Raw genomic sequence first — 26,400 nt, 5'->3', positions numbered from 1 at the left:
ACAGATGAATTATATAAAAGGATATTAATACATTGAAAAGAGGAAGAAAGTAATGAAATATCATAAGTGAATTGAATCTCTGTATTTGCATTCTGTAGTCTGTAGTTTTGGAGAAGGCTCCGTAGTTGTGTGCGTGGAGACCTTGAAGAGTTTGCAGCTGAGTGTGCTGACCACCTATAGATGGGTGTGTAGACCACCTGTAGCTGGGTGCACAAGTTAGAGAAGTGATTGTAATTAAAGATCTGTTTAATAAAGAAGAAGTTTTGAAGAAGTATTATATCTCTGTATATGCGAAGACCTGTAAGATATACTATTATCTGTTAGAGTTTATGCGTCTTTGTAAACTAATCATCTACATGATGTTATTATGCATGCAAAGTTATAATATTGATATACAATAGAATTAAATACACGATGCCACTTCACAGATATCCCTTCAGTTGCAGAAACCTGGTTCCGCAACCTCCCATAAATGCTTCGGGTGAGATTTTGACCTATTTGCAGATCGTTGCCGAAAGGGCCAATAGTTGAGGGTTCTGTTGGTGTGCAACACACTCTGAACTTGGGTCAAGACCCCTCAAACCAACAACGTGATGGCATGATGGTGACATGGGAAATTGAAGTGTTAGGATGACATGACACAAAGAGATGTTTCGATGACATGATTTCCAATGTTATGTGGACATGTCATGCAAACATGGCAAGTGTATGTTGACTAAAGTGCTCAGTGGTAGTTGATGGAGGGGTGACAGGGACAGTAGAAATCATGATATCTGTTATTACAACTTCATGATATTAGGTATCAACTTATCAATATGTCAGTTGTTAGTCATTAAAATATCAATATTAAGAGATTAGGTGAAGAAGATGTGTATGTTGTCATCAATAATCCTGATAATAATTATTCCTAACAAACATATTAAATCAATTAGAGAAAAATCCATAATTGAACTTCATGTCACTGGGTTATCAGGAGATCACATATCAAGAGGTTGGGATATAACTATCTTGGTGTCCATTTGAAACTGATAGAAATTGATAAGGTTCAAATATAAAAGCAAGAAAATAGGTCAACCAATGTGGTAGTTGACATGGAATGTATTATGTTGACATATGGGAGAAATATCTTTGAAAATTTTATAGTTTGAAAAATCCTAGAAAATATTTTATACCAAAAATTTCAAGCTAGTTTATTTGGAATTGATTTTAGGACCATTCAAAATCTCTCACTTCCATAGGTAATATCTCAAAATCTATATTGAACCAAATTTTGAAAATTTTTCCACTAGTACCTAGATATCTCTCCTTTATATCCTTAAAATTTCATGATCTAAAACATCCCTAAAAATATGTTACACTGTAAATTATAAATTGACTCATTTGACAATTATTTTAGGAACATTCATGAAATATAACTCCCTCATAGCATATCTCCAAATGCATATTGAACCAAAGTCTAAAATTTTAGTGTTCACCATATAGAGGAAGAACACAAGATTTTGTTTGTTTAGCTGAAATTAAAGTGCCATCACCTAAATTAGTGGGAAAACCATATGGAGACGTTGAGGTTGGAGGGCTATCATATAGTGACTAAGTGGGAAGATTTCAAAAGCTTCATAAAGCCACAATTTTACCCTATCATATACGTAGAGGACCAGTGGATCCAATTACATTATTTCACATAGAAGCAGGGGTAGAGTGTACATGACTACACCACTGGATTTAGAAAGATGGTCATAATCCTAGGTATCTTAGCAAATAACTAAAACATACTCTTGAAGTATATTGCGGGTCTATGTAGCTATTTTAGAAATAAAATGATGGTATTCAAAGTTCCTTGATTAGTGGACGAGCCTTGCTTACATGCACAATATCTAGAGAACATTAGCCTAAAGAAAGGGAAATGAAATGGTCCAAAAAGGAAGGAACATCGGGAAGCTTCTAAGATGGGAAGAAGAAGTCGAAATAGGAGAAGATAAATATGGTACCCCCCTATGAAAATACTCAGCCTCAAATAAGGTATTTATTATGAAGCTTCTATTTAATATAAAGATGTTAGAAGTTGAATTTGTTTTTGATCATTTAAATGAATTTAACACGACTACTAGTTAGTTAAGTTTTGTAGGGGTAAATTTTGATGATGAAGTTAGGGCTCTGTTATTTCTGTGCTCATTTCCAGAAAGTTGGAATGGCATGGTTATGGCTATTAGTAACTTTTTCTCTGGATCTAGTACTTTAAAGTTTGATGATCTTTTTGGTGCCATCCTTCACGAGGAAATGAAACTGAAAAGCTTCAGTGAGACATTGGGCAATGATTTGACTGTAGAGACTAGGAAGAAAAATGGAAAGAGGAAGGAGCCTAGGAAATAGTAGTAAGTCAAGAAAAGGAAAATCCAAATCTAGGTTAGGGATAGTGTTATAGAAATGTGGGAAGAAAGAACACCTGAAGAATGACTATAACTATCGGAAGGGAAAATAAGGAGGTGGACAACAAGAGAACAATCATGAAGCGAATGTGATAGGTGATGTGTGAAGATTCTTTGATTATTTCATTAGAAAATATTATTGATGTGTAGATGGTAGATTCAATAGCCTCATTCCATGCCACACCCGATAGGATACATTTTCATGAATATGTTCAAGGGGATGTTGGACAGGTTCATCTGAGTGATGATAAACCCTGTAAAATTGTTGGAATGGGTAATGTTTTTATAAATCAACAAAATGGAAACCAATAACTATTGAAGGAGGTAAGGCATGATCTAGATCTAAATAAAAATCTAATTTCAATAGGGAAGTTGGGAGGTGAATGCTGTGTAACTACTTTTATAAACAAAACCTGGAAGGTCACTAAAGGATCCCTCATAATAGTAAAAGGAGAAAAGGTTGGTACATTGTATTTATGAAATAATATTTCTAATTTTGTTAATGCTTCAACCTCCACAGGAGTAGATACAACAATTTGGCATGATAGGCTTAAGCACATGAGAGACAAGGGGATGTAGATTCTTCAGTCAAGAAATTTTTTGCCAGGTTTGAAGCATGTTGATTTGGATTTCTGTGAAAATTGTGTTTACGGAAAACATAAGAGAGTCATATTTATCAAAGCTGGGAAGGAAAATAAGAGTGAAAAATTATAGCTTGTGCGTAAAAATATATGGGGACCTACTCAGGTATCATCTCTCGATGCTCTCACTATTATGTTAATTTTATTGATGACACTACTAGGAAAACTTGGATTTATTATATTCAAAATAAATATGATGTATTTGATACTTTCAAGAAATGGAAAGTTTTGGTTGAGAATGAGATAGGAAAGAAGTTGAAGTGTCTCAAATTAGACAATGGAGGTGAATACTACAACAAAGAGTTTGATAACTACTGTTCAGAGCACAGAATTCACATAGAGAAGACAGTTCCAGGAACACCACAGGAAAATGGTGTGTCAGAAATGATGAACATGACAATCATGGAGCATGCAAGGTGCGTGAGATTGCATGCATGATTTCCTTTACAATTTTGGGTAGATGTTGTAGATACTGTTGTTTATCTAATAAACAAAGGGCATTCAAGTTCCTTGGATGGTGTTATTCTTGAGGAGGCATGGATAGGTAAAACGGTAAACTACTCATTTTTTAATACTTTTGTTTGTGAAGCCTTTGTCCACATCAATAAATAAAATAGAACTTGAAGCTTGAGGAAAAATCAAAGAAATGTACCTTTATTGGATATGGTGTAAATGATTTTGGTTATCGCTTATATGATTATGAAAACCACAAAATCATTAGGAGCAAAGATGTGATATGAAATGAAAAGGTCTTGTATAATAATCAAATGCAAGGAATTATATAAGAAAAAGAAAACAAATAATATGTAGTGCTTGATGAGATGACAGAAAAAGTAAAGGTGCTTGAAAATCACATTAGGGAAGTTTTGAGGTTTAAATGGGCCTCCTAAGAAAATTGTATAACCAAAATATACTTTATAAGAACCAATAAGATTCAAGATGATGATGTCAACCATGGGGGATGATTCACCATTTTTGGAGTAAAAAAGTAAAAATATTAAAAAATAATAAAATAATAAACTACTTTTTCAACACGTTTTTTCAACTTATCTCCCTAAGGTTTTACTCAAATTTCGAGCAATAGTGCTCATTGGATGAAAAATTTAATTGCTCATCCAAGGAGTACCCACGTTGCATACTTTCTATGGACCCTGCTATATGAAAAATGAGAAATACATGAAAAAATTTGATTGTAGTTGTTTTTCATGTATTTATCATTTTTTGTGTAGAAGGGTCCATCAAAAGTATGGAATATGGGTACTCCTTAGACGAGGAATCAAGTTTTTGCATCCAACAAGTGTTGCCTCTTGAAATTTGAGTAAACCCATAGGGAGATAAGTTGAAAATACGAGTTGAAAAAATAGTTTTTCTTTTTTCCCTCTAAAATTTGATGATGTAATGTAATCTTATTTTATTATTTCCACTACTATTTTATAATTTCCTTAGAAGACCCTTTTTAGACCTCAAAATTCCCCTAATGTAATGATCAACATCTACAACAACAACAGACACCTAAAACACCTGAAAGTGGTGTTAGAAGATCTACCAGGATAAGTAGACTCCCCTAAATGATACTCTCCTTCATTATATTATGTATTGTTGACTGATTTTGGTGAATCAGGAAGATATGAAGAAGCAATGCAATTAGAAACCAGGAAGAAGTGGGAGCAAGCCAGGGAAGAAGAGATGGACTCCTTGATGCATAACCAGACTTGGGACTTAGTCAAGTTACATGCAGGTAAAAAAACATTGCATAATAAATGGGTTTACAGGTTTAGTGAAGAATATGGAGGTAAACATAGGTATAAGGCTAGACTTGTGGTGAAGGGGTTTGCATAAAATAAAGGTATAGAATTTGATGAAATTTTTTCTTCTATTGGTAAAATGACTTCAATAAGAACTATTTTAAGTTTAATGGCAACAAAAGATTTTCATTTTGAGCAGTTAGATGTAAAGACAACCTTTCTCCATGAGAATTCGGAGGAAGAAATACATATGCAACAACCACAAGGGTATGCAGTCAAAGGGAAGGAGAGGTTAGTGTGCAAATTGAAGAAGAGCTTGTATGGGTTAAAACAGGTTCCAAGGAAATGGTATCTAAAATTTTACAGATTTATGTCTGAACAACGTTATACTGGATGTCACTCTGACCATTGTGTTTATCTTAAAAATCAAAATGATGGTAGCTATATTATATTGCTATTGTGTTATGAAACCAGCTCAAGAAAAGATAGAAAAGATAGATCAACGCCTTATAATTCAGCCTCTTCGAGGGGGCAACCTCCTTTACATCACATAAATGAACAACTCTTGGATGATAAAAATGAAAAGACCTCCTTTCTATATATAGGAGTCTAAGGGGTCATAACATAATCAGAGCCGACATAACAATAATAATGTAAGGGCACAATAATAACAATAGTGGGCTTCTATGGGGCACAATAGTAACAATATGGGAACTACATGGGTACATAAATATAATAAGTGGGTTATACTAATAATAATAAGGGGTTACACTGGTAGTATAGGGGCCTAACATGCCCCTCTCCTTCAAAAAGCGTTGTCCTCAACGCTTGAGTAGTTCTTGATGCTTCTGTATAAAATTCTTGTCCTCCCATGTGGAATATTCAGGGGGTAAGTTCTTCCACTTGATGAGATACTCTGAAATTGATCGATTTCATAGCTATCGGGTTCTTGTTTCTGTTACTGCTCCAGGTTCCAATATGATTTTTCCTTCCTCTTCAATTTCTAGCAATATTGTTTGAATTGGGATATTTTGCAACTTTTGAATAAGTGGCCATACTTCTTCGTCCTTCTTCCATTCATCCCTTGCTTCGTTTATCCAATCTGGTTGGATAATATAAATAGCACAAAACAATGCTTCCACATCCTCATCCTTGAAGAGTCTTCCCATTCGGTAAGGTCGCCATTTTTTAAGTGGATGTAGTATTGCCAACGTTTCCTTCTCATAAATAGCTTGCTTGAGATGTAGCAGTAAAAATACCCAATCACCTACATCAAAACATTTTTCACTGCGATGTTGATCTACCTGTTGTTTCATTTGATTTTTCACCGAAGTCGCCTTATTCTTTAAAAGTTGGAGAACTTGTTGTTGGTGCTCGATGTGATCTTTCACTGCTTGAACCTTTTTCTTCTTGATATGTCCTTCTATCTCTAGAGTTTGAGCAGTGGTAATTTCTTCCAATCCTTTACAAGATATGGTCGGATTCATTTCTTGATGCTCGATGTGATCTTTCACTTCTTAAACATTTTTCTTCTTGATATGTCCTTCTATCTTGATAGTTTGAGGAGTGGTAATTTTGAACAATGAATTACAAGACATGGTTGGATTCATTTCTTCTTTCTCAATGTGATCTTTCACTTCTTGCACCTTTTTCTTCTTGATATGTCCTTCTACCTTGAGAGTTTGAGGAGTGGTAATTCTTGCCAATGCTTTACAAGATATGGTTTGATTCATTTCTTCTTTCTCTGGGGTGGGGTCTTGGCATATATCTTCTTCTTTTGATGTTTCTTGATCCTTTTCTTCCCCTTCTTCATATTCTATGTAAAATAATTTCTTCTCAGCACACTTATGACCTTTAGTGCATTTGCTATCACAATTGTAACAAAGCCCTTTTTCTCTTTTTTCTTCCAATTGTTGTGGTGTAACCCTTGTAGGTTGTGGAAGGCTAGGAGAAACAACACTTCCATCTTTATAGTTGTGAGGGGTACGCTTCCTGGTTTCCATAATTTTGCTTTCCACTATGTCACAAAGCCATTTTACTCTTTCCAATTGTTGTGGTGTTGCTCTAAAGAAGGTGTTGCTCTTTGTATCCTCATAATGTGCTATCATTTCCTCCGTGAAAATTGACCACGTAACAAGTTGTTTACGAGAACAAAGCCCTTTGTACCATAAAAATTGATCTGGTTCTAAATATGAAGATGAAATACATACCTTTTGTAACAGTTGTACACCATGTAGATCAAAATATTGCTCCATCTGAAGTATCCAATTTACCGGATCCTTGCCATCAAACTTCCTCATCTTGCTTTTTCTTGATTTTAGGAGCTCGACCTTGAAACGACTATAACTCTGTACTTTCGGATCTTTAAGTTCTGAAATTGTGACCTATAGTATCTTTCTATGTCCTCTTTCCAATGCCACCAGTCTGATCCAAATTGGATTCTCTAAGAAAGAGTTATTCACAATCTCCCAAGATGACCTGATTAAAGACCTTTCCAGAAGAGCGAAATTGTATGAAGTGCCACGTGGCATTGTTTCGACCTTTGGATCTAAAAAATGCATACAGTAAACTACAGTCCGTCCTCTTTCTGTAACTTCTTATGAAATTTCAATACGATCCCCAGAGAGAAAGTTATGATGATTTTCCCCAGGTCACCTGTTTTGAATGTAATTCAGGAGTCTGCAAAAAGACCAACTTTCTCAGATCATATCTCTGCAAATATTGCTCGAAAAGCTCTGAAATTCGAACCCAAGGTTCAACGAGATTTATTCTCAAATGGGGTTTTTTTGCAACTTCTGAAACGTCACAGAAAAAAATTATAGCGAAAATGCCACGATGACCTGTTTGGAGCAACTAAACCCTAGAATCCAAAGCTCTGATACCAAATGTTATGAAACGAGCTCAAGAAAAGATAGAAAAGATAGATCAACGCCTTAGAATTCAGCCTCTTCGAGGGGGAAACCTCCTTTACATCACATAAATGAACAATTCTTGGATGATACAAATGAAAAGACCTCCTTTATATATACAGGAGTCTAAGGGGTCATAACATAATCAGAGCCGACATAACAATAATAATGTAAGGGCACAATAATAACAATACTGGGCTTCTATGGGGCACAATAGTAACAATATGGGCACTACATGGGTACATCAATATAATAAGTGGATTATACTAATAACAATAAGGGGTTACACTAGTAGTATAGGGGCCTAACATATTGTATGTATATGACATGCTTGATGCAGGGTCTAACATGTACGATGTAAATGTGCTCAAAGGAAAATTGAAAAAGTCATTTGCAATGAAGGATTTGGGTGCTACAAAACAAATCCTTGGTATGAGAATAATTAGAGACAAGAAAATTTTCTTAACATTGTCTGAAAGTGAGTACATAGAAAAGGTGTCGGAAAATTTTAATATGCAGAATGCAAAACTAGCTAGTACACCTTTTCCTAGCCATTTCAAACGAAGGAGATGTGTCCCAGGACTCAGGAAGAGATGGATTATATGTGTAAAGTTCCAGATGAATCATCAATTGGAAGCTTAATGTATACAATGGTCTGCACGAGGCTGATATTACACATGCAGTGGGAGTTGTAAGTAGGTATTTGAACAATCCAGGAAAATAGCATTAGATGGCAGTGAAATGGATTCTCAGGTATTTGATAGGTACTACAAATCAAACATTATGCTTTGGTAGTTCAAAAATTACTCTACAGGGATATGTTGATGCTAACATGGTAGTTGATAGAGATAACAAAAGGAGCACCATAGGGCATGTGTTTATTGTAGGTGGAACCAAAATATTGTTGCACTTTCAACAATGGAAGCAAAGTATGTTGCTGCTATAGAGGCTAGTAAAGAAATGATTTGGTTACAAAGGTTTATGGATGAATTACGCAAGAAGTAGTAGATGGAAGGTTATACAATGATGTCCAGAATGCCATTCATATTACAAAGAACTCAAAATTTCATTCCAAGACTAAACATATATAGCTCAACTACCGTTTCATACCGTTAGTGTTGAAAGATGGACTGTTGAAGCTATAAAAGATACACACTAGCCAAAATGTTGTAGATATGTTAACAAAAGCTATAACCAGGGATAAACTAAGATTCTACTCAGTTTCAATTGGTCTTAAAGTATGATAATGAAGATGAGAAACAACCAGGTCCAAAGTGGAAGCATTGTCTAGTAAATGAAGCAGCAGTGAAGTTTCTATAATGAGTCTCCATGTGGAAGATTGTTGAGTGTGGAGCCTAATTATCTTCCTGATTCAGAGGTCTTGTTTTAGCTAGGTGTATACCCTAGGAAGAGTGTACACCCTTCCACGCGAAGGGGGGGGGGGACCATCCCCCCCAACTGGGGGGCCCAAGGGCTAGTGAGCCCCCGAAAATAAAAATAGATTTAAATTTTCCTTGTAAAATATTGTAATTTCATAGTCAATATGAGTCATTCACTAGGAAAATGATCTGGCGGTAGAAGTTATGTTAATTTAGGGTTTTTTTCCCTGTAAGGAAATCCTTGGTTTATATGAGAGAATTGTATTGTGACTCTGTATTATTTATTCTCAGTGAGAGAGAGAGGAGTCTGTGTGAGAGCGAGGAGGAAATTATAGTGGATATGTTGTAGGTTGTATCTCTTCATTTTTCTGGATAATATAAAAGGATTGGTTGTTTCTTCATGGACGTAGCCCAAATTGGGTGAACCATGTATATCTATGTCTCTCTTGTTTTATGTATTTATGTATTTGTGTTTCCACAATATTTTATGTATTTCATTGCTCCATTAATTAATTTATAACATTTTTCATACCCCTTTATATTTATATCCCTAGTATAGTGACATGATGCCTCTCTTATGGCCCCACATGCATTCTACAATGCACCTTTCAATTTTTATATACATTGTAGATGCATATTAATTCTTCCACAATGAAATTAATCAACCCAAACTCAAGCACATCTGACTATGATTTATGGCATTTAATGGCCTCAAGCACACAAAGATCAACCATGTTTAGGAAGATTGATTATGTGCATGTACATAAAATGACATATAAATTGATCTATATGATGATGGAAAATAAATTGATGAACCTTTATGAGTAATTTTGCACAAAATAAGGTGTTCAAGCACAAGTCTAGATGTTCCATGTGGATTCTGAAGGCAATCTATCTAAGGCTCATGTTCCTACTCATATTTGGGCTAGGAATAAAAACCATGAACTAGAATTATGAGATGGATAGGCCATGAATTTAAACTATAGATAATAATGAGTTTTGGTTCATGGGTTCAGTTTATGTATGATTCCAATGTAAGGTGTGAATATACATTTTTTCTATGAAAGAGATTAAGATGTTACAAGATAATCATTTCCTTAACCAAGAAAGTTAACCCAAAAAGCACACGAAGGAGAAAATGGTTTGGCACATTTAACCTCCAAAATGGTTGCATGAGTAGAACACTTGACAGATTTTACTACCAAGTGGAGTTGTGAAAATATTTAAAGTATGAACATGGGAAGAAGCCTTACCTAGCAAGAAAGGTTAGGTTTAGGTGAAATATTTCAACGATAGAAAATACTTTGGATTAAAACATGGAGCACAATTTCATATTGCGGGAATATCTCTATGATAAATTGTTCACAACACAAATAACTATAAGTTCACATCAATTAGAACTAGAAATTGCACCATATGTTGTGAAGGAAATGTTGTAAGTTATAACATACGAAAAGTGACAACAAATTCCTCTAGATTCTGCACCATCCTAGTTATGTAAGTCAAATTATAAGATAATGAAATGATATCGATTGTGCTATAGGGATTAATGCATAGGTGTTTGGTGATGTAGAAACCCTCAAGGATCTTCCTGGGATTCTTGGCAGATAGTCAAATTAGCTACATCTATCACAAAGATGCATGCATATCTATGCTTAACAAATGAATATCAAAGCGAGAAGGAATTATTACCTCGAGCCTTAGTGTGGTGTTGCTAGAGAGCGCAATGTAGCTAGGCGGAAGACCCCTGAGCTAGCTCCAGATCAAAACCCACACATAACAAAGACAAGCATAATATCAAAGCATAAAACCTTGATAAATAATGCATGATAATATAAAGATATCTAGTTTCATATATCTAAGCTACTCATGCTAACAATGTTGCATAAACATATAAACAAGTTATACTACCAACATCTCGGAGTGGAAAACACAATTGTAGTTCTATATTGATGTAGAAATAGTGATTACAACCATCAGTTGTATCAGCCTTCCCTTACCTCTTCAGCTCCTCTCTACCTCTCCCTTCTTAACCTCTTCTGATGCCTTAGTCTGAGACTCTACTTGACAGTCAAATAGGCAATCCTTTCAAATGGTTCAACCCCTTTCACAATTGCATATATAGCATGTGAGGATAGGGTTGCCATGTCCTTCATGAGTTCCATTAGGCAAAAGTACTGATGTTTCCATGCCTTTGTGCTCTTTCCTGTTTGCATACTCCATTAGGAATTAGTAATTCCCTCAAACAGGTCGAGTTCTAATGTTTCTCTGCTTTTGTGAGCTAACATAGGAGAGAATCTTGGGATATTTCTCGGTCAACTCATTCCTTTGACCCATAGAAACTCATTAGGGTTCACTAATTCTCTTCCCGAGGTAACAGACAAAGTTACCTTAGGCACTAACACACCCTTAGCCTTGCTAGGAAGCTTTATAAAGCAGATTGATTGTGTTTAGACAAAGTTAGCTTGACAACTGGGCTTGTGAACTTGGTCAATCCTTCAGTCATCATGTCTTTGTCCTATGAGCTAATGAGGAGGGCACAGATCAGTCAAACAAGCACAGCTGCAGATCCCTGATCAGACTAAGTAGATTTCCCAACCCATGAGGTCACAGAGAAAGCTGTTTATTAAGAAATGGCTGGCTAACACTCTGTACTAGAGGCTACAGAGAGTTAGTTTCAACATTAATGCATTGTTTGCGAGGACACAGTGCTTTATAAAGCATTGCTTACACTAGCGGATAGCATTAGTGAGGAAAAAGGCTAAAAAAATAGGCTATGGGGATCAAATCTAGGGCTGAGCACTGAGAGAAGGGTGTTGTATAGTCCTGAGTGGTCGGAAAGGGAATGAAGAAGTACAGGAAGGCCTGGAAGAAAAAGAGATCTAGGAACTTTCTTGGAAAACTGGGAACTAAGTGTAGTCCCCGGTGGAGTCACCAATTCTGGTATAGGGATTAATGCACGGGTGTTTGGTGATGAAGAAACCCTCAAGGATCTTCACGGGATCCTTGGAAGATAGTTAGATTAGCTGCAACTGTCACAAAGATGCATGCATATCTATGCTTAACAAATGAATATCAAAGCGAGAAGGAATTACTACCTCAAGTCTTAGTGTGGTGTTGCTGGAGAGCGCAATGTATCTAGTTGGAAGGCCCCTGAGCCAGCTCCAGATCAAAACCTGCACATAGCAAAGAAAAGTGTAATATCACAACATAAAGCCTTGATAAACAATGCATGAACATATAAAGATATCTATTTGCATATATCTAAGCCACTCATGCTAACAATGTTGCATAAACATATAAACAAGCTATACTACCATCACAATTGCAGTTCTATATTGATGTAGAAAGAGTGAATACAACCATCGATTGTATCAGACTTCCCTTACCCCTCCAGCTCCTCTCTCTCTCTCTCCCTTCTTTACCTCTTCTGATGCCTTAGTCTGAGACTCTGCTCAATAGTCAAATAGGAAATCCTTTCAAATGGTTCGACCCCTTTCACAATGGCCCTAGCCTTGCATATATAGCATGTGAGGATAGGGTTGCCATGTCCTTCATGAGTTCCATTAGGCAAAAGCAGTGATGTTCCATGCCTTTGTTCTCTTTCTCATTTGCATACTTCATTAGGAATTAGTAATTCCCCCAACCAGGTCGAGTTATGATGTTTCCATGCTTTTGTGGGCTGACATAGGAGAGAATCTTGGGATATTTATCGCTCAAATTATTCCTTTGACCCATAGAAACTCATTAGGGTTCACTAACGCTCTTCCTGAGGTAATAGGCAGAGTTACCTTAGGCACTAACACACCCTTAGCCTTGCTAGGAAGATTTATAAAGCATGTTTCTAGTGTTTAGACAACGTTAGCTTCACAACTGGGCTTGTGAACTTGGTCAGTCCTTCAGTCATTATATCTTTCTCCTCTGAGCTGATGAGGAGGCCATTTTCCTATATAACAAGTTGTATCACAACTATTGGCAAGAATGGATGTAAGAAAAACAATTGATTCTTTCCTTAAATATACCAAAAAAATATAGTCCTAATAATAAGTTTTTGATATAAAAATATGTGGGAAGAGGATGAAATATTGAAAATTTTCCTTTAGAACAAAATATGGAATAGCAGTGCTTTTTCAATGCTCTCTATCTACTAGGAAATAAAGCAACCAATTTCATCGTGAATTCAATAGTACATTTTAAGTGTTGATATCCTAATGGATTACCTTTAATGGTTGAGTGTTGTAAATTACAAGCTGAGTTCACCAGGTCAAATCCCCAAGTTGTCTACCTCTTTGCATCTTGTAGGTCAACTACCTCTTTGAATCTTGTAGGCTTACTTCATCTTTAAATCTTGTAGGCCTACCATATTATGTTGCTAAAACTACCAGCCCTGAGGGTTAGCTCAACTGGTCGAGCCTTGTTGTTATGTACCTCACTGATTGCGAGGTCACACGGTCAATTCTCCTTAACGCCCTTGCGGTTAGGCTCTGCTAGTCTAGCCGAAGGGCATTAAAAAATTCCCTTCAGGGTTGATTCGCCCAAATTTTCTTATCAAAAGCCCCAAGGGTTAGCTCAACTAGTCAAATAAGTGCCTCGCCATTCAGGAGGTCACAGGGTCAATTCTCCCCAAAGCCCTTAGGGTTAGGCCTAGCTATTGGCCGTGGGGCTTGATACCCTTGATCAAGCTTAGATATTTCTGTGGAAGTAGTGGCCACCCAGTGACCGTGGGTGTCCATGAACGACACGTGAAAAAAAAAGGTTGCTAAAACTACAACCAACCTGTTTACTATTGGTATCGTTCTTGGAATGAGAGCAAGAACCTTTAACTTTGATTCTATCTCATTTCCTGAAGCCAAGCATAATGATGGGTATTTTTTATCCATGAAAGTAATATATTAGCCAAGTAGGATGATGATAACAAATTAAAATTTTAAACTCATTACCTTGGGTTCCAATCCCACAACTTTGGGCCCAAAACCCTAATACTTGGGTATCTTTCCCACAAGCCTCCTTTTGTGGGTTTTCTCCACTCGAAAATATCTTCCAAGCTTACCCAAATTGCCTCCTTTTTGTGGGTTTTCTCCACTCAAGAATATATTCCAACCCAACCCCTCAAGTTACCAATAAAGGAATGGGGTGAAAAACAAAATTTATTTTAATTGATGAAGTGCAATCCCGTATTCATCTCTCTCTCTCTCTCTCTCTCTCTCTCTCTCTATATATATATATATATATATATATATATATATATATATAGACACACACACACACACAAAAACACACACATACACACATATATTTATCCTCTTTCTACTATGTCCATCGATCACCCAACGGGTTCCACTCTCGTCATTAGCCATTAACCTCCTAGGTGGGTCCCATAGGACAGGTCACTGTGCTCATCCTCTCCCAATAGTTCCTAATCTGTGTGTTTGGTTACCCTCCGGCGTCCCTATTCTAGGATGACATGGACATAGGGCCCATTTGTTGTATTCTCATTGGTCCCAAAATTGACCCAACACTACCGCTACTAGCATGCGTCATCTCGACCCTATTATGTTGATGCCCTCACTAGAAACACTACTATATTTCCCCAGGCTCACAACATCAGGCTAACCTAGCTATGGGCCCTCCTACACCAATGAAAGTCTTTTCGAGCTTGTGTGTGTGATCAGTGCTGCCAGCCCACGTCATCCCATTTAGACCCACTCGGTGCACTCCCAACAACATCCCTTTGGTATCCATTGGGATTCACCCACCAAGCTTACATGGATAGTGGGTCCATATGGACTCTCTTCCCATTAGACAATCACACAAACTCTCCTCAGCCATCATGACCGGTTCCATGCCATCCTGCTTCCCTCCATCTCGATGCTTGTGATTGACTAACTACCCTAATCCCATCTGGGACACATGTTGACCACTGGTTGGTCCAAGTTTCACTCAAAAATAGGTCCTTTGGGCAACCAAAAAGGCTGAAATTGCATGCCATGTTTACACCCCTTGATTGGACCACATTATTTCTGATGTCATCATCAATGTCATCTCTAAGAGACAATAACATGTCGCCATGTGTTTTGTCGGAGAGGGGAGAGAAAGGCCCCCCAACTCATTAGTTTTACGAGAATTTTCTTTGTTGAAGTATTTTATCAAAACCATCGAGTTCAAGAACTCGACACCATCCATTATAGTTGTGGTATTTGGAGGAGAGGTCTTGGGTTGATTCTCCACCGTCAATCTGTGAGATAGACGGTTTGGGAACCCACCTCCTGTGGCCACTAGTCTTGATAAAACTTCTTACTAGAGGCCTGTCGGAATGTCACCACATTGCCCCATCCTACCTCTTGACACTTCCATTTTATTTCCCCTTTGAACTCCTCCAAGATATACCCATTGGGGTAAGTCCGTCAGGATGGCGTCACCACCTGGTGTCATCCAGCTCCATACAACCTGGTGCTGAAGACTTGCACGTCATAACCATTTCTCCGAGGTGAATTCATTGTGTGGGATCCTGATTGGAACATGTGATGGTATTACCACATTATCTCGTTTGTTACCTCCTAATTCCTTTCAACTACCTCCCACGTTAATCTTCCATGGTAGTCTCATTGGGCCGACTTGGTAACTGAGCCAGTCCCTAACCAATAACGCTACGACAAGGCATGGGACCATCCAAATGCCATCTTATATCATCACACTAGGCTTTGCCCGATGTCTTCCTTTACACCTCCCTTTCATGCTTCCAGGCTAGGCATCTGGGCCTATGTGGTTGTGGGCCAACCTTACAACCAATAACAATGCTGTCGGAGTGTTGTAGCTCATTTTTCACTATGTTTTAAAATTGTGAAAATGAAAAAAATTTACATATTTCAAAAAAAAAAAAATCAAAATCAAAGTCTATAATAAGCAATAATAATTTGATTTTATTAAGGGTGGATTAACATTAGTGTTGAGAATGATGCAATATTAATTCTACCATGACCCAATCATAATTGTTTAACTAAAAAACATATTATAAAGCTATTTGGTGGGCATTTCTATTGAGCGGAGTTAAATTCCATGTCACAACCCCTCGATGGTTTCAACCCGACATCACAAGTTGCTCGAAAATTATGCCAGTGCGTTCCTCTGTAGAGCAGTGAATAATCGACGACTAATATGATATGCAGGATCACCACTAGCAGGCTTCCCCCGTCTTGGTGGCTGGCCCCGTAACTCCACAGCAGGGGAGCACGTTCTATCAGAGTGGTCTTCCACGTCCATCATGTCTCTCCCACATCACCCCATCTCATCGTCACATCTTGTCTTTCACTTCATCCATCCCATACATGTCAATTCGACATTAATTCCATTTTCCCTCCCATTTTCCCATTTTCCCATTAGCACTGTTTTAGTTTCGTTCTTCCCATTTTATCATTTTCAGTTCTCCATGTATGTAGTGCGCCGTAGTCACTATCCTACTTAAAATTCAAAATTATCATCTCCAATCATCCGTCAACCAGGTATTTATATGTCATCTCCACTTGTTGAAGTCTTTAGAATGTCAGAGAAAGCTCTGTTGTCAGGTTCTTCTACCCACATTCCTCTCATGGACACTGAGAGGGATGTTTTTGATCCAATTTTCTCTCTAGATCTAATGGATCTTCGTCAAGATATTTTAGTGAACCAAAAAATTTCCTCTATATATGCTACAATCATAAAGTCTGTTCTTTTTGCTGCAACAACTTTCCAAACCTATGTTTTCCATGAATTTATTTACTGGTTAGTTTTTGCTCTCTAAGCATGCATTAGGTGAGAATATTTTTTAGGTGTCTACCATTTTAATTCAGCAAGCCTTGGTCTTTCCACCTTCAAATATTTATATCTCATTTTTAGAATAAACCTTGTTGTCAACTTTTCAAAAATTGTCTGGGAAATACAGGATAACAATTGCCTATAGAATCTACTCAATTTTCTCTTGAAACCTTTGCTAAAGATGTAAGACCAATTTTGCAAATAATTGCCAAGGTTTTGGGAAGGGAAGTTACAACTGTCATTGACTGGGCAATTTTGGGGATGTTTAATTTAATGTTGCAACCTAAGACTATACTTGATATACCTACTTATTGGGAAAAACTGGTTAATTCTCAGTTGTTAGACCTTGCTTTTACTAGTTCGTTTAGATTTCCTTCATTGGTCACTTAACTTTTCTTGTACACTCACGTGGATAAATTCATGCATTTAGGTCTTAATATAATGGATATGCATAAAAAGAAGCAATCAGTGGTGAATTGGAAAAATACCTTAAGAAGTCATGCCAATTGTGAAGGATTTATATATTTCATTACTTATTTCTTGTGAGTTGCTTACTCCATTATAAATAACTCTCATCCACCTTGTATTTTCATGAAGGCTCAATCTCTTCTTCAACTTAGAAATGATGTTAAAGTAGGTCATTGGTTCTAGTTTGAAGACTATGCTAAGATTAGACTGTATGGACCAGAGGTTTCCCTTTATAGACTATCCACATTGGTACCTATGAGGCTATTCTCTTTAGAATTTATCAGACAAATTTTAAATTTTGATCAGGTTCACTTTGACCCAACAAAGAAGGGGCACTTATTCAAATTTCCAAAAACAATTGGGCCTTTTATTGTGAACAATAGACAGACCGTGGAAGAAGTGGAGAATATTCTTGAAGGCATGCAATTATAGTTGGGTGAAAAATGGTCATATGATCCCCATAATATTATTTCTAAAATAAGAGTCAAAATTTCATATGCTCCTTATACACATGAACCTCTACCATATGTGGAAAAAATTGGCAAATGGTGGTCAAACAAGAGAACAAGGAGTAATAGAGATTGAAACTCCACATCCTACTAAAAAAGGTTTGAAAAGAGGTAGTGAAGACATAATTGATTTGGAAGGTGAAACATACTAGAGTTCAAAAAGGCCAAGCTTGTCTGAGATAGAAAAGGAGCCTGAGTCTCTAGCTAGAAACTCCTCAGCTAGAATGGATTTCCAGTTGCAATTGGGAGATGCCACTTGTACACCTTCTTCCCCAGTGACTAAAGAAACTTCTCAAAGTGTTGTTCCTATTATAAAACAATTGTATGATCAAATAGAAGAAATAAATAGGAGGGTGGAAGAAAGTATTGAATCTCAGCTTCAAGCATACTCTATTTCTGAATATCACACTAGAATATTGTCTGCCATGGATCTTGATAGAAATCAATTGAGGTTGTATTTCTTTCATCCTTTCGCACTGTTTGTTTCATCATCATCAGGTTTCAAAACTGTTAACTTGACTGTAGATGCAAGAGAAATACCACTACCCGGAAAGATTAATTGGCACCGGAAAACTGGAGAATTAATCTACAATGACTTATGAAAAACATCCTTGGCTGCCAGCAAAGCTAAAGATTTATTAGGAAAGATGGTCAATCAACTAAAATTGGAAAAGGAAAATTCCAGATCCTTGTTCACCCAAAATGAAGAGTTAAAGAAATTAGTTGTAAAATTTGGTGTAAATATTGAAGACAAGAGTGTGGTACAAAAACTTTTGCAAGGGGCAGACATCGAAATTCAGGTCTTGAGGAAAAAGCTAAAATTAACTTATGTGGAGCATGTCATGGCCCCATAGATCGCTCAGGTGGAGAAAGAAAAATAAATTCTAATAAATGAACTTTTGTAGAGAAATAATGAAATTACTACCCTTAAAGTGGTGAATTCTAGTTTGCACCAAAAACTAGATACACATGTCTGTACTATTTTAGTACAACCTGATTCTAATGATCCTGTAGAGACTAGAGTAATGATAGAGTTGAAGGTATCAAATGATGAGATGAAGAAGATGAAAATAAATCTAGATGATACAAAGCAGATCCTGAAGATAATAGAGAGGGAGTTAGCCATGGATAAAGACACTACCTCAAAGTGTCAAAATGATTATCAGATTGCTTGTTATGAAATTAAAGAACTGAAGGATAAGGTGAAAGGAAATATGTCCTTCATTCAAGACAAGGATATTATTTAGAATGATATTATTAATATGGTGAAGAAGGTTTGGGGTTTTTTTTCAATTGTAGCAGAGGTGAAAGCCTTTGTTAGAGATATGGAAAGCATAATTACTGCTAGTAAACAAAATATCCACCAAAGTGCACAATTTTCCAAAAATATGATCGATTTCCTTGATTTTAAGTCATCACAAGAGTTAAGAGAGATGCAAATTGAAGACATAACAAAATTGGTACTGGAGATAAACAAGATGGTTTTTGAAATTTTGTGTAGAAATATAGTTGAGACAAAGTTGGAAGAAATCAAAGGTTTTTTTTTTTTTGTTTTTTTGTTTGTTTGTTTGTTTGTTTTTCCAGTTTAACACCAACTTTGATAAGAGAACCAGAGAAGAACTTCCTTCATGGTGGGATCAACTGGGAAATCTGCTTCCCTGAGATACCTATGAAACCTTGCTGGTAGAATCCAAAAGAAAGATTGGCACTTCTCATGAAAAAACAGTGGTTCTGAAAGGGGAAACAATTGTAAATTATATACACAGGGACTTTCAACTGTTATGGTTAATTAGAACTCTTTTTACTGAGAAGCTGACTTATAGTAGGATCACCAATTTCAGAATGGCTCACACAAGGTTTGTTAAAAGTCAGAGCTTGGATATGATAGTCTGGAAGAAATGCAGAGAGTGGATGTCTCCCACAACAAAAACAATAGAAGTTGGACATTATAATGCACCAGAATCTTAGATTATTCAATGAGGAAAAGCCACCTGCTACTTCATTATAAATTTTCAAGATGTATTTGTAAAATGATGTAATTTTTTTTATTGTATCATAGATGAAGTCCTTTGAAGGAACAAATAGTTTAAAATAGTTTAAGTAGTTAAAAGTTTTGACAGTTGATAGTTTCATAGCTGTCATCATTGTAATTATCATACAAAAGGAAATTTTGAGGAACGAGGAAGGGTTCGAGGTTTTTGGACTTCAGAAGAGAAAAAAATTCTATGTAATCCTTTCATCTTCTTGGTGATTCTAATAAAGCTTTCAAAGTGATTCTAGACAGATTTTGAATGTGAATTTTTTTCCTCATATCTGTGAATTTAATGTTGTTCTTCTATAGAAAAGAGTAATGAAGCACAATATCTGTAAGTGAAAGTTAAATATCCTTAATATGCACTCCTGTTTTCTGTATTTAATTTCATATTTCTTCTATAATTCTACTAAAGTTTAAATCAAGAGATTCTGCCACAAGTAGCATGTTGTTCAAAACTTTCCTATTTTTTTTCATCCAAAGTACTACAACTTAAAATCAAATTCATCAGCAGAAGACCACTTTGAAAGGGTGTTTTATTCCAAGAATATGTTATAGTATTTCCCTGAAAAGAAAACATTTTTGAAGTTTCACAATGGAACAACAAATTGAGAAATTCACCATTTTAGACAAATGTCTTGGGCACTGACCTCTACTCTACTGAGGGTTGTCTCGTAAGGTAGAACACAGGGCACATCATCGAGCTATGTCATCCCATTTCCTTTCTCCAGGCTATTCTTTTCTCACCCTAGATATGTTTTGAGTTGGTAATAACGAGATGATCTATTGAGGGGGTCCATTGTTAACCAATCACAGGACTCCTAGGCTAGCATGGCTACCAGCTCATCCCCGTTAGCATCATCCTACCAAACCGTACATGGTATTGTGCTAGCACTTCCAGAATTTTTAAGCTGCGACTTTTCATGGCTCATGGGCACCACATATAACCAATGAAAGTATCATTGGGCTTATATGTCATCCATCTCATCCCGCCAACCTCATCCTGATTGATTACCTTCAGTAACCTGGAGGGACTTACGATTAATCCCTTTCGAGCCATGTAAACACTCCCTCAACCGACCACATTAACGGGAAATTAGACACACCAATAAAGAGATTCCTTGACTAGGGTTCTTATCTGCAAAGGAATAAGGTTATCCAATATTTTCTTATTTCTGGGCTTGATCCCTCTGCATCGCAACAAGTTTTTCCTTCTTATTCTCCTCCATGGCTTGACCAAGGGACTTATACTTTGCTTTATGTGACATCTCATATGGGGATCTCTGCAATCGCCCCAAAAACCAACTCTACTATTGCACAAACTTCCTCGAGCTAGTCTTCTCGACCATGGATCTACCCCAAAGGTACGACAAACCTCTAGACCAATGCCAAGGCTATGTGTTGACATCAAAGGTTTATTAAGGCGTATCGTGGTGCTATCCCTCCTAAGCTTGGGTGAATCCAACTCGAAGGATTTCTTGGCCCACCTTCACTTCTCGTTCTTAGACAAGGGATACCATGCATGCTATCATAGGCGCTCTAGTGGCCATTGAATTCTATGGGCTTGGAGTGAGCTCCTGATAGGTGTCCACCTCTCCTACCACACGGAAATAGTGCAAGAATCCATTTCGAGTCTATAACTATGTAATGGTGTTTTCTTCTCGAAGGTGTACGAAAAGAAACCACTTTAGATTGTGGATGAAAAACAACCCAAATAGTAAAAATGGTTGTTAAACAATGTAGATCTGTAGAAAATGATAGAAACAAAACCTGCCAATGCCCTGATTTATGCAACAAAAATAGTTAAACAATGAAATGCAATAAGAAAATAAGTGCAAGTAACTCCAATAATCCAATGGAAACCGGATATATAAAGAACATATTTTATTAGATGACACATGTGAAGGGAACAAATAATGTTGACAGTCCCTCTCTATGGGATGGGTTCTATTCTATCCTTCTTGTCTTTAGCTTTTGTAGAGTCTCTCTCCTCTATAATGTGTAAAACCCAACAAACAAAACGTTTGAGCTCAATGGGAACTCAAATGAAAAAGAAAATGATATGTGACAATGATAATAATTAGAGCTACAACAATAAGTGCAACAATGAAAATAATCAAAAGTGAAGAATGGATGTAAAACCCTTCAATTTATAACAAAATATTAGGTTATTCTCGAATAATGGAAAATAATAAAATATTATTAACCAAATTATAGAATTAACCATTTGGAACATTTTATTATATTTGGTTGGAGGGAAAAAGTATTTATATTGGTTAAATAATTTTATTTAGAAATAATAAATAAATAAATGATTTATTTATCATCTCAAGGAATGTGGTTAAGGAATAATAAACAAATAATGATTTATTTAATTATTCCTAGGGGATTTAGTCAAACTTGACAAGGAATAATAACTAAATAATGGTTAATTAATTATTACTAGAGAAAAATAAGAAAAATAATGATTTATCTATTTATTTCTTATGAATGGGTCAAATATGACAAGGAATATTAGTTAAATAGTGGTTTAATTAATTATTCCTAGAAGACAATTAAATAAATAATGATTTATTTAATTATTCTTCATGGGTTTAACCAGAAATAACTTAGCAAATGTGGTTTATTAAGTAATTTCTTATAGTGAAAGCAATTTTACTATGGTAAAATTAGCCCTACATGGTGTACTTCGATCCATCTAGTAAGTTATGGCTAGATGATCATTTTTTGGTGATAACAGATTTCCCCCCAATGTACAAGTGTTAGGAGAAAAACGTATCATTGAAGTACGTTGTAAGGACACAATCACTAGACACCGAAGGGGAGTAAGAGAGAAAGAGAGAGAGAGAGAGATCAATGGAGCTCAATCGAAAGAGGATAGTGATTGAGGGGGCGAGACCAACTAACTGATGTAAGTCTCCTTTTATGTTGTGGTACCTGATCTCATTGAGGCGGGGGAGGCATACCTATACCTTCTGAGATAACTCAATACAAAAAATAAGAATGCGCCTAGAAAAGTGAAACTAAGCACTAAAGTACATGCTGAATGGTACATGACATGCTGGCATAAATGAGTCAGAAAATAATACATTGTATCCCATATATATATAATGCACCCGGGTAAAACATGATCTAAGAATGAATAAAATAACATCCGAGTACATGAGAAATAATGGTCCTTCACTCAAAAAATGGGTGGGAAGGGGGGTATAACAACCAAAAAATCCCTGCTAAACAGGAAAAGGGCTTTGCAAAACTGAATGGATCATCTGAAGGAGACATGCATGCTAGGAGCATTTCAAGAAATAGGAACCAAACCCATCAAATCTGTGGAACTACATCTGAGGTTGTAGCATGATATGAAGTTATCTGGGCATGTGGGGGGCTACCTGAAAGGCCACCCCCTCATGACATCTAAAACATCTCACATACACCCAGGAATCACTAGTACAATCTACTACATCACTGGACCATCAAGTGTATGAATCATGAGTCATGAAACATCAAGTCAAAGGGAAATGATGATTCCGTTTGCTTGATCCAAGGGACCGAACAAGAGTGGAAGCTAGAACCAAGATACACTACCCTCTAGGTTGTTCTTCTAGAAAAGATGAGTTGATGTCGACAGAATAACACCTGCCATAGGTGAGGCAATGAGGATACTCAACTAAGGCACAAGGGAGAATAGTAATGTGGCTGATGGAATGACTCCAGGGAACATGGAGAAAATGGGACTGGGGGACAGCCAGACGACTTCCCTTGTTAGAGCAGTAAAGTGAATGGTTGACCTAGCATCGACTGACTCGACTCCGGAGGGGATGGTGGATAGTATGACTGAAGGCCAAAATGGGCAACATGGGATGAATGGTATGCAAATATGGATGTAATACTATGACGTGACATAATGGGATGTGACACAGACTCCATGGATGCAAAGGTGACTCATCGCAGGTGCTCTTAACAAGGGTGACTTGGTGATGCTACCACAAGGAATAGGCCTGGTGGGGACCATGAAAACATGATCAAAGTATGGTTTCCAATGATGAAAATCAACACGTGAGATGACAAGCACCAAGGGAAGGTGGTTCCCAAAGTACAAGCGTTGATATGAAGAAATTCGATTTTAAGAAGCGACGAAGTGACCCTTCTTGGAAAAATGGCTTCTGAGTGAAGTGTCCAATCATCAAAAATTAAGAAAGACCCATTACAGTAGTCAATGAGAGATTTCCAATGGTACTAACGATTTGTCAAACCGAGCTATGGTTTGGTCGCAATGGGTGTCAGAAAAACTGTGGGTTTTTCCCTAAAAGGATGTTTTCCCTCCAATTTGAATTCATTTGCTAAGTGAGTTGTGGTGAATTTGGAGAGGAAGAAAAGGCCCTAAATCTCATGGAGATCGTAGTGGATAAACTAACTGTCAAAATCAGGATCTACGACTTTCATGTAGGTGGCCTTACTCATCTCTTCAATTTCAGTGGTTTATTTCCTGATTTTGCTGCCCCACAGCTCCTTGGGAGACCCTTGCTCTTCTTCTTGACTACATCGCACTTTTTTGGGCCTAAACTGTGATCTGTCTCTCAGGAAAGAGAGGCAAACCTACGAGCTCACATTTTCTGGGCAAAAAACTGCAATTTGGAGTGGTCTGTTGGCCTGGTGGGGGCTGTAGGTTGATCAATCAAGGTCAGTGTTTTCTTCTCTAAACTAATAAAACATGTGATGTTTTGCAAGTATGGTAGAGTTGAAAAAATCAAGTGGCATGAGCGAGATTTGGACAGCCCTCGATCTGAGATTTAAAGGGATCAGGGGGTTTTAGGGCCATTAGCTTGCTACGAGGTTCTCAAGTCGGTAGAGAACCCATTGGTGAGGGCAGGTGAGCTCTTGTTATCAAGGATCATGAGCTATTTGGATCTTGACCAGGAGGTCTTTGTGGTGCAGGGGCATAAGATCGAGTTCACATTATAGGATATTTATTTTTTGACCAGACTCCCTCCCCTGGGGGTGGTGGGGGATATACATCATATGTTGCATCGTGGGAGGAACATTACGGAGTTTGTGGACCATTATTGTCCATGGGGTATTCGTGTGAAGGGCACGACCATCCCGATCAATGATCTAGATAAGCTAGAGACATGGGTTGTCGCCACAGAAGTGCTATGGATTCTGAGCAGCCAAGCATTCCACCACATCACTGGTGGGCAGATGATGCTTGTTGAAAGTGTATTGGCAGAGACGTACTATGGGTGGGCCCAAATGATGCTGTCATCGATGCAACGATAGATGAGTCTATGCAAGAGGTAAGTGATCCATGATTATGCATTTGGTACAGTGACTTGTGCTTTCTTCTTTAAGAATATACCTACCATTCACTTTCATGTACAGATCCAGGATGGGGGCCCACAGGAGCTTAGGATGCGCCGCTGGGGGCAGCGACTACAGAGAGGGGAAGGAGGGGGGTTGGACGTGTGTTCCGACTTGTATTTTTCGCACATTGGGATCAGATGCCCCTTTTCATAGATGATAATCCCTATAGTGGGATGAACTGCCAAGGTGATCCTAACCTACCAATTCCACCCAGACAAGCATGGGGACTAGACGGTAAGTGTTAATTTGCTATGTTTATGGTGCATTTCATATTTTTATCACATGTATATGGTATCGAGTGTAAAATATGTTGTATGCACATATATCACTGATAAAACTGACAAGATATGTAGGCCAAGATACAGCGCCTGGGGCTGCAGATCAGGGAAAATAATTGTTACACCGAGATCTAGACGATAGTGCTCTACTCACTGACATATGTCGTAGATGTGACATGCTCCTGACCAGAGTTTCTAAGCATGGGTGGAATGAGTTAGAAGATTAGTACACAGATGAGTGTACATGCCTCCCCTTAGAGTGGTGAGGGATCATGTAGTGCACAATAATGGCTGGTCAGGAGGTATGTGATCTATGGGCAGGTGGAGCAGAGCCTTTTGTGTTGGATCTGCCAAATAGTGACTAGGGATGGGGACATAGGGGTCCCCTTTGTTTTTGATTTTTTGTAACATGCTATGTCCATGTCAGATGTATTTAGGGCTATGGGCTCCAAACACTTATATGTTTTATGTGATGCATATTATGCATATTTTATATGACAATGGTGGTTCACCATGTGTTGTGTTTATGGTTGTCTTCTGTGGTATACATGTGATAAATGCCAATCTAGAATGCTATTTGCAATGGTATCTACATAGTTATTTTGGGATCTAGGAACATGACTAAAATTATTGGTTTCAAATTCATGTACTAACAACTTAACTCGTAGATATTTTCTAAATAGGACTTGGTTATACACATGATACACACCATTCAATTGCATGACAAGTACCAAGGAATCTAAATGAACATTAAGATGAAGGATGAGATGAGCAAGGGCATCAACTAACAAACCTATCACTGCATCATATTCGTCCTGGTTATTGGTGGCAAATCTAATGCACATGTCATTAGAATGTACT

This window comes from Pinus tabuliformis, chromosome 2_2 (assembly GCF_031772625.1).
Source record: "Pinus tabuliformis cultivar Carrire ecotype Pingquan chromosome 2_2, CPIR1, whole genome shotgun sequence".
Classification (NCBI taxonomy): domain Eukaryota; kingdom Viridiplantae; phylum Streptophyta; class Pinopsida; order Pinales; family Pinaceae; genus Pinus; species Pinus tabuliformis.
This window is presented reverse-complemented; position numbering follows the sequence as displayed.